A 15,188-nucleotide genomic window follows, 5' to 3' on the forward strand; every position below is an offset into this window, starting at 1 on the left:
ACTGTGGGAGGGAAACTGGAGCACCCAGAGGAAACCCACGCAGACATGGGGAGAATGTGCAGACTCCACACAGACAGTGAGCCAGGCTGGGTATTGAACCTGGGCCCCTGGAGCTGTGAGGTAACCGTACTAATCTCTGTGCCACCGTGCCACGCAAGGGCATGGAGGGGTGGGTGGGGGGGGCAGATGGTGGAATTTTGTCAGTGTGCTGTGGAGAGGTGTGGATCATCGGGAGAGGAGGAGAAATAAAAGGGGCAAATTATCATTGTGGTCATCATGGAAAATAAAGAGAGGCTGACATGGAATAGCACAGTTACAGCGCACAGACGGAGCATTCTTCCACAAATCTGAACCTTTGTTCCACAGGACCCTCCTCCCGCACTTCATCATCTGACCCCAAAAAGCAGGATCGGAACAAAGGGACGTTCTCTCAATCACATATTGTGGAACTTCACCCGGGAGACTATGTAAGTAGGACAGGAACGTCTGTGGAGCAGCAGACTCAGTGGACCGAGATTATTTCTGGACTTCAGTCTACCAATAATTCAGCTTCTTGTGTGTTTAAAAAGGTCGGGTTATTTAGCGCTTCAAATTAAGCAGCATAATTAGGAAAGTGGGAATTTAATACAGAAAAACCACATCTGGATGAAATTATTTGGTAAAAGAATGAGAGTGGGGATGAGGTGATTTTTTTAAAAAAATGCAGTGAGTTTTACGAATTGGGACACACTGCCTCAGAGGATGGTGAAATCAGACTCAGTGATGACTCTCAAAAGGAAATTGGATACATATTTGACAAGGGAAACATTTAGAGGGGCGCAGAGAAAGAGCAGGGGTGAGATTAATTGCATTGCAAAGAGCTGGCACAGACACGATGGGCTGAATAGTCTCCTTCTAGGTGTCAAATTCTGTGATTCAGTGCAGTAGGCTGCATAGAGCTCTGTTCCACACTGTGTCACCGGGGGAGCTATATGCCTTCACTTTAAAGTATCTGATCTTTAATTGCATGCTTGCTTCACAAAAATAGCCAGCAATTTCTTCAGACGTGCAACCATTTGGTTATATGGTTTGATCTGTTTAACCTGCTAGCAGAATAATATAGCTTCCTGTCAGGAAAAAATAATCAGCCTCTCATCCTCCAGCCTGCCGCACAAGGCCAATATTTGTTTAGAACTGAAGCCTTCCAGTTTCTTTGACGTAACTGTGCATAATGTCCTTCCATTCAGAGGAGGCGATGGCTTAGTGGTATTATCACTAGATTATTAACCCAGAAACCCAGCTAATGTTCTGGGTTTGAATCCCGCCACGGCAGACGGTGGACTATGAATTCAATAAAAAAAAATCTGGAATTAAGAGTCTACTGATGACCATGAAACCACTGTCGATTGTCGTTAAAACCCGTCTGGTTCACTCATGTCCTTTCGGGAAGGAAATGTGGCTGACATGTGATTCCAGAACTACAGCAATGTGGTTGACTCTCAACTGCCCTCCAAGGGGCAACTAGGGATGGGCAACAAAATGCTGGTGAATGAATAAAAAGATAGAAATCACGGTTGATAGAGATCAGGTTAATGTTCCTCCTCTCCCATGTCCCAAGACAAACCAGGAGTGACCCCAGGCCAATCTGTGATCTGTGTAAAGTCAATCTCAGCTGTGAAAGAGCAGATGACCCTGGGGAGAGTGGGAAAATTAAATCAGGGTCTCTAGCCCTGATCACAACACCATGACAGCTATGTGTTAGTAGCTGTGTTAACTTGTGACAGCAGCTTGTGACAGAGCCTCCTAGGGAACAGGCAGTTCTGGATTTGGTGACGTGTAATGAGGCAGATTCCATTAGGGAACTTAAAGTGAACGAACACTTAGGGAGCAGTGACCATAATACAATAAAATTTACCCTGCAGTTTGAGAGGGAGAAGCAGGAATCAGATGTAACAGTAACCACAAGGACATGAGGGAGGAACTGGCTAGAGCTGATTGGAAAGGGAGCCTAGTAGGGAAGACAGTGGAACAGCAATGGCAGAAGTTTTTGTGGATTATTCAGGAGGCAAAACACAAATTCATCCCAAGGAGGAGGAAACATACTAAGGAGAGGATGAGGCATCATGGCTGACGAGGGAACGCCAAAACAGCATTAAATCAAAAGAAAAAGCATACAAAGTGACAAGGATTAGTGGGAAGCGAGAGGACTGGGAAGCCTTTAAACGCAAACAGACGACAACTGAAAAAGGAGAAGATGAAATATGAGTATAAGTTTGCTAGTAATATAAAAGAAGATAGGAAGAGTTTTGTTTGTCAATATATAAAAGTAAGAGGAATGCAAAAATAGACATTGGACCATTGGGAAATGAAGCTGGAGAAGTAATAATAGAAAACAAAGAAATGGCAGAGGAACTGAATCATTACTTTGCAACAGTCTTCACGGAGGAAGACACCAGTGGGATGCCTGAGATCCAGGTGAATCAGGGGGCACCGGTGGCTGCAGTGGCCATCACTGAGGAGAAGGTTCTGGGGAAACTGAAAGGTCTGAAGGTGGATAAATCACCTGGACCAGATGGATTACACCCCAGGGTTCTAAAAGAGATAGCTGAGGAAATTGTGGTGGCATTAACGATGATCTTTCAGGAATCACTGAACGCAGGGAGGGTTCCAGGGGACTGGAAAGTAGTTAATGGAACCCCGTTATTTAAGAAGGGAGGGAAGCAGCAGACGGGTAATTATAGGCCGGTTAATCTGATTTCGGTCATTGGCAAGATTTAGAGTCCATTAATAATGATCAGATTGCGGAGTATTCGGAAATGCATGATAAAATAGGACTGAGTCAGCACAGCTTCGTCAAGGAGAGATCATGTCTGACAAATCTGCTAGAGTTCTTTGAGGAGGTAACAAGGAAGTTAGATAAAGGGGAACCAGTGAACGTGATTTATTTAGATTTAGGTTTCCAGAAGGCCTTTGACAAGGTACCGCATAGGAGACTGTTAAATGTGTTAAGGGTAAGATTGTGGCATGGAAAGAGGATTGGCTTACAGACAGTGGAGAAAAAAGCGGTCTTTTTCAGGATGGCAGCCGGTTACCAGTGGTGTGCCTTGGGGGTCAGTGCTGGGATCACAACTTTAGATTTCTGATAGACAGGGGAATTAAGGGCTTTGGGGAGAACGCGGGAAAGTGGAACTGATCCACTTCAGATCAGCCATGATCTTACTGAATGGCGGGGCAGGCTCGAAGGGCTAGATGGCCTACTCCTGCTCCTATTTCTTATGTTCTTATGTTTAACTTGGGTTAATGCCTCCCCCATCCCACTTTCACTTAGATACCCTCACCTCAGTACCAATGGATATATGGTCCTTGCACCACCAATATAATGATGTTCTGAGTGTTTTACCCAGAAGAACGCAAAATACTGAGCTGTCATGAGAGGTGTGGAAGAAATAACTAAGAATTGAAAGGATTGATTTAAAATTTAAAAAGACATTCTTCTTTAGAACTTCTTTAAGCAGAAGGTGAGAAAGAAGTAACTTGGGAGAGCCAGAGGTTCCAAATGCAATTGAAGTTAAGCTGGGAGAGTTAGAATATGAGGTCAAACTTTTTGTACGGGGTCTACTTTCTATCCTAGACTTTTCTTATTAAGTAAATGGGAGGGATCTTAAGGCCTTGGTCATCCCGAAGCTGTAAAGTCTTGCCCAATGTCAACAGACCTTCCCATGGTCCACCCTTCGCCTTCTCCGATTCCCATGGCCAGCGGGCAGGTAAAATTCCAGCCAAGACCCATGTGGTTGTATTTTTAGAATTCTTAATTGAAATGGAGGAAACATTAGACCATTAAAACTGCGTTAAGATAGGAAATAAAGAGGTTAGACGAGGAAGGAATAGAGACACAAAACAGGCCAGTGTGATGACTGGGAAATTCAAGCAGGAATTAAAAACACTGCAATTATTTGATGAAAACAATATCAGTATAGATAACATACTAATTACAGTAATTGGCAAATGAATGACACAAACTATCATCACTGAGATTAGCTCCTCTATCGCCAATTAGTTTGTCTTCACGTGACATTTTCCTTGCCTTTAATTATCTCATTGTAAATATTTGCAAGCGAACAAACTGAGGAAGGATTAAGGGAGGAAAAGTAAGATTAAAGTGACAAAGGAAAGATTGTAAGGTTTGAGAGGGAGATGGTGGCGTAGCAGTAATGTTACTGCACTGAGGAGGAAGCGAATGCTCTAGTGACATGTGTTCAAACCCCACCATGCCAGCTGGTGAACCAACTTGTACTTGCAAAGTGCCTCCAACATGAAGGATGTTCCAAAGTGTATTACACCAGGGAATCCAAAATACTGAGCTGTAGTGGAAGGTGTGAGAGAGCTAACTGAGAATTGATTTTAAACTTAAAACAGGCATTGTAAAGAACTCCTTTAGCAGAAGGCTAGAAAAATGTAACCTGGGAGAGCCAGTAATTAATAAGTCTGGAGTATGAAGCCAGTCTCAGTCAATGATGCCATAAAACTATCATTAATTGTTGTTGAAAAAAAACCCATCTGGTTCATGAATGGAAGGAATCTGCGATCCTTACTGACCTGGTCTACCTGTGACCCCAGACCCACGGCAATGTGGTTGGCTCTTAACGGCCCTCTGAAATGGACTCGCAAGTCACTTGGGTCAAAGAGAATTAGGGATGGGCAACAAATGTTGCCCATTCCAGGGTTGCCCACATGCCATGATAAAGGGGAAAAAAAATTCCATGGATTTTGTAAAAGCAGAATAGTGACATTCGCTTCTCTATCAGTGAGAGATACAAATTTAACAAGCAAAGTTTGATCGCTTGTTCAATGGAGTAAACTTGGTGGGGGGGGGTGGAGGTGGTGGTGGTGGTTTATGAAGCAGATAGGGTAGGATAGCTCAAGGAATTCAAAAGTGTATTTGAGAGGATAAGGAACATCCAGAAATAATGATGAGGGGATAGCCACAAAAGACTTGATTTTAACTCAACAATTAAATAAATGACTTGCTAATCTGTTTATTTGAATTTGGGATATTTTAATTTACAGACTGATTTGATTTGAGTTGATTTGGTTTATTATTGTCACATATATTAACATACAGTGAAAAATATTGTTTCTTGTGTGCGGTACAGACAAAACATACCGTTCATAGCAAAGGAAAGGAGAGAGTGCAGAATGTAGTGTTACAGTCGTAGCTAGGGTGTAGAGAAAGATCAACTTAATGCAAGGTAGGTCCATTCAAAAGTCTGACAGCAGCAGGGAAGCAGCTGTCCTTGAATCAGTTGGTACGTGACCTCAGACTTTTGTATCTTTTTTCAGATGGAAGAAGGTGGAAGACAGAATGTCTGTGGCGCGTGGGGTCCTTAATTATACTGGCTGCTTTGCCGAGGCAGTGGGAAGTGTAGACAGAGTCAATGGCTGGGACACTGGTTTGCATGATCAATTGGGCTACATTCACAATCTTTTGTGGCACTAAATTCAATGGAGTTGTGGACAGTGCGGAAGGATGTTGCAGGTTATAGAGGGACATAGATAAGCCGCAGAGCTGGGCTGAGAAGTAGCAAATGGAGTTTAATGTGGAAATGTGTGAAATAATTCACTTTGGAAGGAGTAACAGGAATACAGAATACTGGGCTAGTGGTAAGATACTTGGTAGAGTGGATGAGCAGAAAGATTTCGGTGTCCATGTGCATAGATCCCTGAAAGTTAGCACCCAGGTTGATAGGGTTGTTAAGAAAATGTACAGTGTGTTAGCTCCTATTGGTAGAGGGATTGAGTTTTGGAGCCATGAGGTCATGTTGCAGCTGTACAAAAGTCTGGTGCAGCTGCACTTGGAGTATTGTGTACAGTTCTGTTCGCCGCATTATAGGAAGGATGTGGAAGCATTGGAAAGAGTGCAGAGGAGGTTTACCAGGATGTTGCCTGGTATGGTGCGAAGGTCTTATGAGGAAAGGCTGAGGGACTTGAGGCTGTTTTCGTTAGAGGGAAGAAGTGATTTAATAGAGGCATATAAGATGATCAGAAGATTAGATAGGGTGGACGTGAGACCCTTTTCCCTCGGACAGTGATAGCTAGCACAAGGGGACAAAGCTTTAGATTGAGGGGTGATAGATATAGGACAGATGTCATAGGTAGATTCCTTACTCACAGTGGTGGACTCGCCAACATTAAGGGCATTTAAAGGGTCATTAGATAAACATAAGGATGATATTGGAATAGTGTAGGTTAGATGGGCTTTAGACTGGGTTCACAGGTCGGCACAACATTGAGGGCCGAAGGGCCTGTACTGCGCTGTAACGTTCTATGTTCTATTTGTAGTTCCAGCCTGGGGTGGTGGGAGTGGGGGGAGGGGGGAAGTGGGGGACGCGGAGGAGGGGGCAAATATTTCACAACTTTGGAGTTCTCAGATGAGTGTAATTAGCACTGGGTCTCTCAACAATTTCACCTCTGATTTCCCCCTCCTATATTCGAAATATCCTTTGGGCCCTTGGGCTATAACACAAGAAAATATTCTGAAAAATTTTTAGTAACACAATTAAATATGATCATCCCTTACTATTTAATGTGAAACTTGCTTTTGGGGCTGAGCAACAATTCTGCCAGAAAATATCTTCAAAAAGGACGTGCAGGTGTCATAGTCAGTGTTCATTCTGGCTCGATCATTCATTTTCAATGAGATCATTGCTGAATCGCCAATTGTGTGTAAGTGGGTTGTTCTACTGGAGATTAACCCATTCAGTGCTGCAGAAGAAGCATTTATACCCAGAGATCTCAGTGTCTTCAAAACACGGACGCCTCACTGTCTACCAATCCAATCTGGCCAATTATCACCCATCAGTCTGCCTCGGTCATCAGCGAAATGATGGAATATATCAGTGTAATAGTGCATCACAGTCATATCAACAGTTACATCAGTCTCTGCTGCTATTGTTTTCACTCTACATCTCTCTCCAAGTCTTTATCCCAACTATGTGCACCCTCCTACACTAAGGAGTTGTGAATGGTGCTGAACATTATGCAATCATCTGCAAACAGCCCCACTCCTATCCTTATGATGGAAGGAAGATCATTGATGAAGCAGCAGAAGATGGTTGGGCCTCGGACACTAACCTGAGGAACTCCTGCAGTGATGCCCTGGGAATGAATAATTGGCCTCCAACAACCACATTTTCCTTTGTACTCAACACAGGGACAATTGGAAGAAGAGTGTCCAAATATAGAACAACTTCAGGTTCCATTGACAGCGCCATGAAGTGACATTTACTCAACAATAACCTCTGTGCCAACGCTCAGTTTTGGTTCTGCCAGAACCACGGCTCCAGATCATATCGTGGCTATGATCTAAACATGGACAAAAGAGCTGAACTCAAGAGGCTTGACGAGAGTGACGGCCTTTGGCATCAAGACAACATTTGACCAAGTGAAGTGCCAAGGAGCCCAAGTAAAATTGAAGCCATTGGGAATCAGCTTTTAGGGTGGCACGGTGGCACAGTGGTGAGCACTGCTGCCTCACAGTGCCAGGGATCTGAGTTCAATTCCCAGCTTGGGGTCACTGTCTGTGCAGAGTCTGTACATTCTCCCCGTGTCTGTGTGGGTTTCCTCTGGGTGCTCTGGTTTCCTCCCTCTGTCTGAAAGATGTGCTGGTTAGGTGCATTGGCTAAATTCTCCCTCATGTACCCAAACAGGCGACTAAGGGATTTTCATATTAACTTCGTTGCAGTGTTAACATAAGCCTACTTGTGACAATAATAAATAAACTTTGAATTCCTCTACTGGTCGGATTCAGATCGAGCACAAAAGGACTGCAGCAGTTCTAGAAAGCAGCTCACTACCACCTTCTCAAGGGCAATTAGGGATGGACAATAAATGCTGGCTCAGCCAGCGATGCCCACATCCCCCAAACAAGTAAATTAAACATTGAATTTGAGCATCGGGACCATGTTTTGGGAATTGGGTCCATGGAAATATATATGGGAATTCAGTCAATGGGAATATAATTGGGAAAGGAGGATATGGAAATGAGGAGCTCAATTTGTGGTCTAGCTGATAACTTTAATGAGCAGATACTTTCTGGAATATGTAACCCATTGCACCCTCTCTTGCTCCAATTTCTGAAAGATTCTCTGTTTGTGTGAGACTCCACGTAGGGAGCACTAGCTCGTAACGTGCCCTACGTCCCTGCCTCCCTCAACATGAACGTTGCTCAAGTACCAAGATGTTAACATCTAATTTATGCTCAGGAAGGAATGCATTAGCAGCATCCATGCTCAAGAATCAGGCTGCAGCAGCAGTGTTACACTGGAGGATTCAGAGTCATCTGATGCCAATGCCAGCAAATCTGTCACTAAAGGCAGACAGGTTTGCAGAGTAGATCACCACCCACACCATAGAACTGATTTACACACACACACGGTAAGCAGTGAGATTTATTCCTTATGTCTGTCCCGGCCTTCTCTGTGTCTCACATTTGGCAACAGGAGGTGATGGGGATAATTAACTAAAATTGAGCTCTACGCCCAGCTCTAAAGAGCAGCCAATTCAGGGCTACCACTAGCGTTCCTACTACATTGTCAGTGTCAGCAATTCATATTTCCAGAATGATCAGAAGCAATGGCCCAGCCTGCTGTCTCCTCTCATTATCTCGGGTATACCACGGCCAAATCTACCAGCACTAGCGATGTCTCTGGTCATGATTAAGTAACTTGGCAAGAAGTCAGTAATCAAAGCCTGGCTAATGTTTATGTCATCAAGAGATGACAACCTGCATTTAGAGAGTGACTCTAATGCATTAAAATATCCCAAAGCATTTCACAGGAATGCTATCAGGGAACATTTCATATCAAGCCACTTAGATATCAGGCCAGATTTCTTTGCATTAAAGATATTTTTTAAAAATCTGGAATTAAGAATCTACTGATGACCGTGAAACCATTGTTGTTTGTTGGAAAAATCTATCCAGCTCACTAACGTTCTTTAGGGAAGAAAATCCGCCATCCTTACCTGGTCTGGCCTACATGTGACTTCAGAGCCACAGCAATGTGGTTGACTCTCAACTGCCCTCCAGTGGCAATTAGGAGTGGGAAATAAATGGTGGCCCAGCCAGTGATGCCCATGTCTCATGAATGAATGAAGAAACTGTATCAAAGTAATGCTTCCCCTCGTCCATGTTCTAAACCAAATCAGGAATGGCACCTTGTCCTTCAAATGAATGAAAAAAGGGACATGGGCTTTGTTTGCAAGGCCACCATTTATTTCCCAATCTGAGTTGCCATTGGAGGGCAGTTGGGAGTCAATCACATTGTTGTGACTCTGGAGTCACATGGAGGCCAGACCAGGGAAGGGAGGCAGATTTCCTTGCCTAAAGAACATTAGCAAACCAGATGGGTTTTTCCGACAATCGACAATCGTTTCATGGTCATCAGTAGATTGTTAATTCCAGATGCTTGTTAATATCTTTAATGCAAAGAAATCTTGAAATGGTGGCTTGGAGGGAACTTTGCAGGTGGTGCTATATCTATACGCCTGCTGCCCTTGTCCTTCTATTTGGTAGAGGTCATGGGTTTGGAAAGTGCTGTCCAAGGAGCCTTGGCTCAGCCAAGTTAATTAAGGGCAAAAGAAATGAGCTATTAACAAATCCTTGCTGGCTCTCATTTACTACTTCATGCTTGTCCAAATGGCAGTTAATTTTCTCCAGGGTTATTGTTGCCAGGAATTTTCCACCACATGCTGCAAAGGTACTTGCTCAGTACTCCGTTAAAATGATAACCAAATGTTCAGGTATAACAGGAAATACAGTCATTCAGCTGTGTATTCTGCAATTGTCAGAATGTTTTTAAAGATAATACTTCCAGAAGCTTGCTGTGAATGTGCATTTATGATGGCACCTGGAGCGATTAAAATTAAAATTTCAGAAGATTTGATCTGGGTTCTGATAATGTCCTACCTGGGAGATCAAATTTAATGCCGTCTGTAACTATTATCTTCAAATTATTCCAATGGAGAAAGGAGAGAAAACACAGCTTTTCTTCTTTTTTTTGCTAACACCAAATATTATAGCAGATGTTAGCAGATCCTATTTTCTGTTCTGTTGATTCACAACAATGTATGTGTATTAAGCTGCACTGACTAGCAAGTCCCAACATTAATCGGTAGTCTGTAACTGTGATTAGACTGCAAATTCAGCCATCTCAGCAAGTGTGTTCATCATAATCTCAGCAACATTAGCATTAGACAACAGGGAATTCTGCTCCTGATTGCTACCCTGTGAGTGTGTCTGTGAGCATGTGTGTGCATGCGTGTATGTGCTAATGTTTGTCTGTGGTTGTACCTATGTATGCATGTGTGAGCACATGTATGGTTGTGTGTGTGTATGTTTGTGTCTGTATGCATGTGCGTGTATGTGTGCTTGCACGTTTGCACATGTGTGTGCGCACGTGTGTGTGTGCCTGTGAGACAATGCATGTGCTTGTGTCTATCTATGCGTTGTGTGCATATATGATTGTGTGTGTGTGTGTGTGTGTGTGTGTGCGCATTTGTGTGTGTTTGAATGTATTTGCATATATTTGTGTGCTTGTATGCATGTGTATGTGTAGGAATGCATGTATGTATGTATTTGTATGTGTGCATGCATGTGCATGCATGTTTATGTGTGTCTAAATGTTGTGACAATATTAATCATATTTCTTGTACAAGATTTGTTCTATGCACTTGGAGCCATTACTTCTGGATCCAGCAGCACTGTATTGTTACTGCAGCAGCATAATTGATCTGTTTTGATCTGAATTAATGCAGGATCAGAGCATACCCAATATCACAGCTGGAAAGTTAATCCAGCTATTCATTCTTCCATGTTGACAGTTTTTCTGTGGGTTGGGGATTTCGCCCTCGTGTAGTGAGGGCTCACAGGTCGCTTTGTTCCATTTTAAGCCTTTCAGTTCAAGGGCAGCTGTTGGACTGGGATTTGAATGGATGTCCCAAAGGCGTTAGCCTGGCTTTTGGATTACTAGCCGAGCGACATTGCCACAGCATCATCATCTGCCTAGTCTGAACAATGTGTGACTGCAGTTCCACACTGCATGATTGGGAGGGGGTAATTTAGCTTTTGACATTTGTATAACAGATAGAATCAGCTGCCTTGTTTAAATCAGGAAATGATCACAACGGATGGCCTACCCAAAGTTGCCCATTTTACCTCATTGCTGAAAATTTAAATCACTCCCGATTGGAAAGCCCAGAGTGACTCCTGCCAACACAAGATGCACACAAGCGCAGAAAACCAACAATGTTGTTGGCTGGAGAAAGTGCCAGCAAAAACTGTCTTTAATTAAAAAAATCTCTGTGATAGAAGGGAGGGAATATTTAATAAAAATCAGAGAAACTTTGTTTTCCCCTCCTAGTTATATACTTGAAGATGGAAAGGAAGTCTGAGTGAAAGGCGGTGGGGAAGGGGGGGAGAGGGTGCTGTGTGCTTAACCGCTGCGACAAGCCTGATGAAGTTGAACTGAGTTGGAGACAGAGGGGAAAGTGGTACCACGCTCCATGTTCCTGGCTCACATTTAACTTTCCGCATCAAGTATTTTTTTCCTGGAACTCTGTTTTTGTCAAACTGCTGTTTTTATTCTGAGAAGCCGGCTTAACATATTTTTGGATTTGATTCTGACCTCTAGAGCTCGCAATCATCTCACAGAGTAAAATAGTACTGCTGCACATCTACTGCGATGGCAGAAAATGCTGCCTTAAAATCTTGCGTTCACGCTGGCCACAGTGGTTAGCATTGCTGCCTCACTGTGCCAGGGACCCGGGTTCAATTCCTGCCTCGGGTTACTCTCCGTGTGGAATCTGCACATTCTCCCCGTGTCTCCGTGGGTTTCCTCTGGGTGCTCCGGTTCCCTCCCACACTCCAAAGATGTGCAGTTTAGGTGGATCGGCCATGCTGAATTGCTTGTTAGTGTCAAGGGGATAAACATGTGCGATTACAGGGATAGGATCTGGATGGGATTGTTGTCAGTGCAGGCTCCATGGCCGAATAGCCTCCTTCTGCACTGTAGGGATTCTATGATATTATTCTATGCCTTTCAAAATGCTGAGGGTACTCTAAGGTACTTAAAACTACCTATTGATACTTAATACCCCCTAAAATGGTCTAACAAGTCATTCAGTGTTGTGACAAAGAGCCACTATTTTCTCATGATAACTGAGGGCTGGGCACCATATCAGCAAAAACTATTTTATTTTAAAGAAATGAGTAATTAATACCAAATCAGAGAGTTGGTGCAGACTCAATGGACCGAATGGCCTCTTCTGCGCTGGAGGGATTCCATGATTCCATCATTCGAAATACAATCACGTTCCATTAATCTAATTAAGGTTTTTTTTGTCTCTCTCTTTCCACAGACGCTGCCTGACCTGCTAGCTGTTTCCAGCATTTTCTGCTTTTGTTTAATCTAATTAAAAGGGCTCAGGATGTGAAAAGATACTGACACAGAATTTGCAGATCAGCTTCCACCCAGGGAGAGAACGCAGCCTCGAAGTCATTTCTCTCCCCCAAGATAAAAAGGACTTTTTGAAAAAAGGTTGTTAATTGCCACAGAAAACGCTAAAAATATGCAGCAGCGACAGACAGTCAACATCAGAGAGAAGCCCAAGGTTCAGTCTACTTTTTCAGTCTGTGCTGCCTGGGCTGTGGGGCCAGTAAGTTCACCCTCTCGCACCCTTGTGTTGCGAGGGGTGGCGGGCGAGCTTTATACCGTTTTTAGGCTACATCAGGTGTCACGGGGTCTCAAAAGCCTCTCTCCTCTGTGTAGCTGCAGCCTAAGATTGTCGACACTGGAGGATTAGTAACTGTGATCACAGCAAGGCTACCAATTGATAATCCACACTTAATTAGCAGGGAAGAGCAGTCAGTATACCTCACAAATCTCATACATCAGGACAGCTGAGGCTGATGTTAACCACTTCAGGTTTGACGCAAGAAAGGGACCATTTCTTATGGATTGCTAGCTCTATGCATTTTACTTGATTAGCCCATTTCCCTGAACCCACCCCTCCTCCTCGGTTGCTTAGTTGGTTAAAAGACTGGGTGATGCAATGAGGCATGAACATCCCAGGCAGGATGGAGCCTGTACTGAGTTCTCACACACTGCGTGTAGGGCTGGAGTGGGGTGGTAAGGGATGAGGTAGAGAGTGGAGGAGAGGAGGGGCTGGTTTTGTGGGTATTGGTGTGCTGGAGTGAAGAACTGCAATTGGTCCCAGTCTTTTCTTTTTGTCTTGAGCTGGGTGTAACATCGGAGAAAGAGTTTGAACCAGATTCAAAACTTAGATTGTCAGTAGTTATTCTTAGGCTAGGCACACTTGAAGACTTAAAGCAAAGAACAAAGGGCAGTGCAGCACAGGAACAGGCCCTTTGACCCACCAAGTCTGTGCCAACGCAGATGCCTCACTAATCTAATATTTTCTTGCCTCTATGTGGCCCGTGCCTATTCCCTGCCTATTCATGTATCTATCCAGATGCCTCTTGAACATTGTTATTGAATCTGCTTCCACCACCTCCTCCAGCAGCGCATTCCAGGCATTCACCACCTTCTGTGTGAAAAACCTGCCCCTCACATCTCTTTTAAACTTTCCCCCTCTCACTCTCAACCTATGCCCTCCGAGTTATTGACCCTTCAGCTCTGGGAAAAAGACTCTGACTATCCATTCTATCCAAGCCTGTCATAATCTTGTAAACCTCTTTCAGGTCCTCCTCACCCTCTGACGCTCCAGTGAAAACAATCCAGGTTTGTTCAACATTTCTTCATAGTCCATATCCTCCAAACCAGGCAACATCCTGATAAATCTCTTCTGCCCCCTTTCCAATGCATCAACATCCTTCTGGTAGTGTGATGACCAGAATTATACACAATACTTCAAATGTGGTCTAACCAAAGTCTTATACAGCTGCAACATGACTTTTCAATTCCTGTACTCAATGCCCCAACCGATAAAGGTCAGCATGCCATATGCCTTCTTGACTACCTTGTCCAACTGAGTTGCTAGCTTCAGGGAACTGTGGATCTGCACGTCTAGATCCTTCTGTATGCTAATATTTCCAAGGGCACTACTATTTATTGTATACTTTCCTTCTGCAGTAAATCTTCCAAATTGCATCACCTCACATTTGTCTGGGTTAAATTCCATCTGCCATCTTTCGGCCCAGGTCTCCAGCTGATTTATATCCTTTGACAATCCTCCTCATTATCCACTACTCCCCCAATTTTTATATCATCTGCAAATTTACAAATCAGACCACCTTTATTTTCTTCCAAAACATTTTATATATAAATAACATAGACCCCAGCACTGATCCTTGTGGAACACCGCTTGTCACAGACCTCCAGTTAGAAAAGTACCCTTCCACTGCTACTCTCTGCTTTCGATGCCAAAACCAGTTTTATATCCATCTTACCAGCTCACCTCAGGTCCCATATGACTTCACTTTCTGCATCAGCCTTCCATGAGGAACCTTATCAAAGGTTTTACTGAAGTCCATGTATACAACGTCCACTGCCCTGCCCTGCTCAATTTTTCTCGTCACTTCCTCAAAGAACCCAATCAAATTTGTGAGACACAAACTCTCCTTCACAAAACCATGCTGGCTATCGGTAATAAGCCTATTCTCGTCCAGATGTCAGTATATCCTGTCCCTAAGAATCTTCTCCAATAATTACCCCATCACTGATATAAGGTTCACGGGCCTTACAATGTAATTTCCCGGACTGTCTCTTTGTCCTTCTTAAACAGAGGAACAATGTTAGCTACTCTCCAATCCTCTGGTACCTCACTCATGGCCAAAGATTTTGGCCAAGGCCTCAGTAATTTCTTCCCTCACCTTTCTCAGTATTCTGTGATAGACTCTGGGGACCTAAAAATTATGTATGCCTCCTTCTTCTTTTTCACTAAGCTTGCACATATTCAAACAAAACCGTTCAAATCTGACCCATTCTACTACAACTTTGGCAAGATGGGGAAAGCTTACAATGGGACATCCAGTTTCCATTGGTGGCTTAAGATAGCGAATGAAGAAATGAGGTGCCTCCTACAACAGACTGAACCGTAGAATCCCTATAGAGCGGAAGAGGCATTCAATCCATCATGTCTGCACTGAATCTCCAAAAGACAATCCCAATCAGGCCCTTCCCTCCACCCTATCC

This window comes from Carcharhinus amblyrhynchos, chromosome 15 (assembly GCF_965287045.1).
Source record: "Carcharhinus amblyrhynchos chromosome 15, sCarAmb.v2.hapA, whole genome shotgun sequence".
Lineage (NCBI taxonomy): Eukaryota > Metazoa > Chordata > Chondrichthyes > Carcharhiniformes > Carcharhinidae > Carcharhinus > Carcharhinus amblyrhynchos.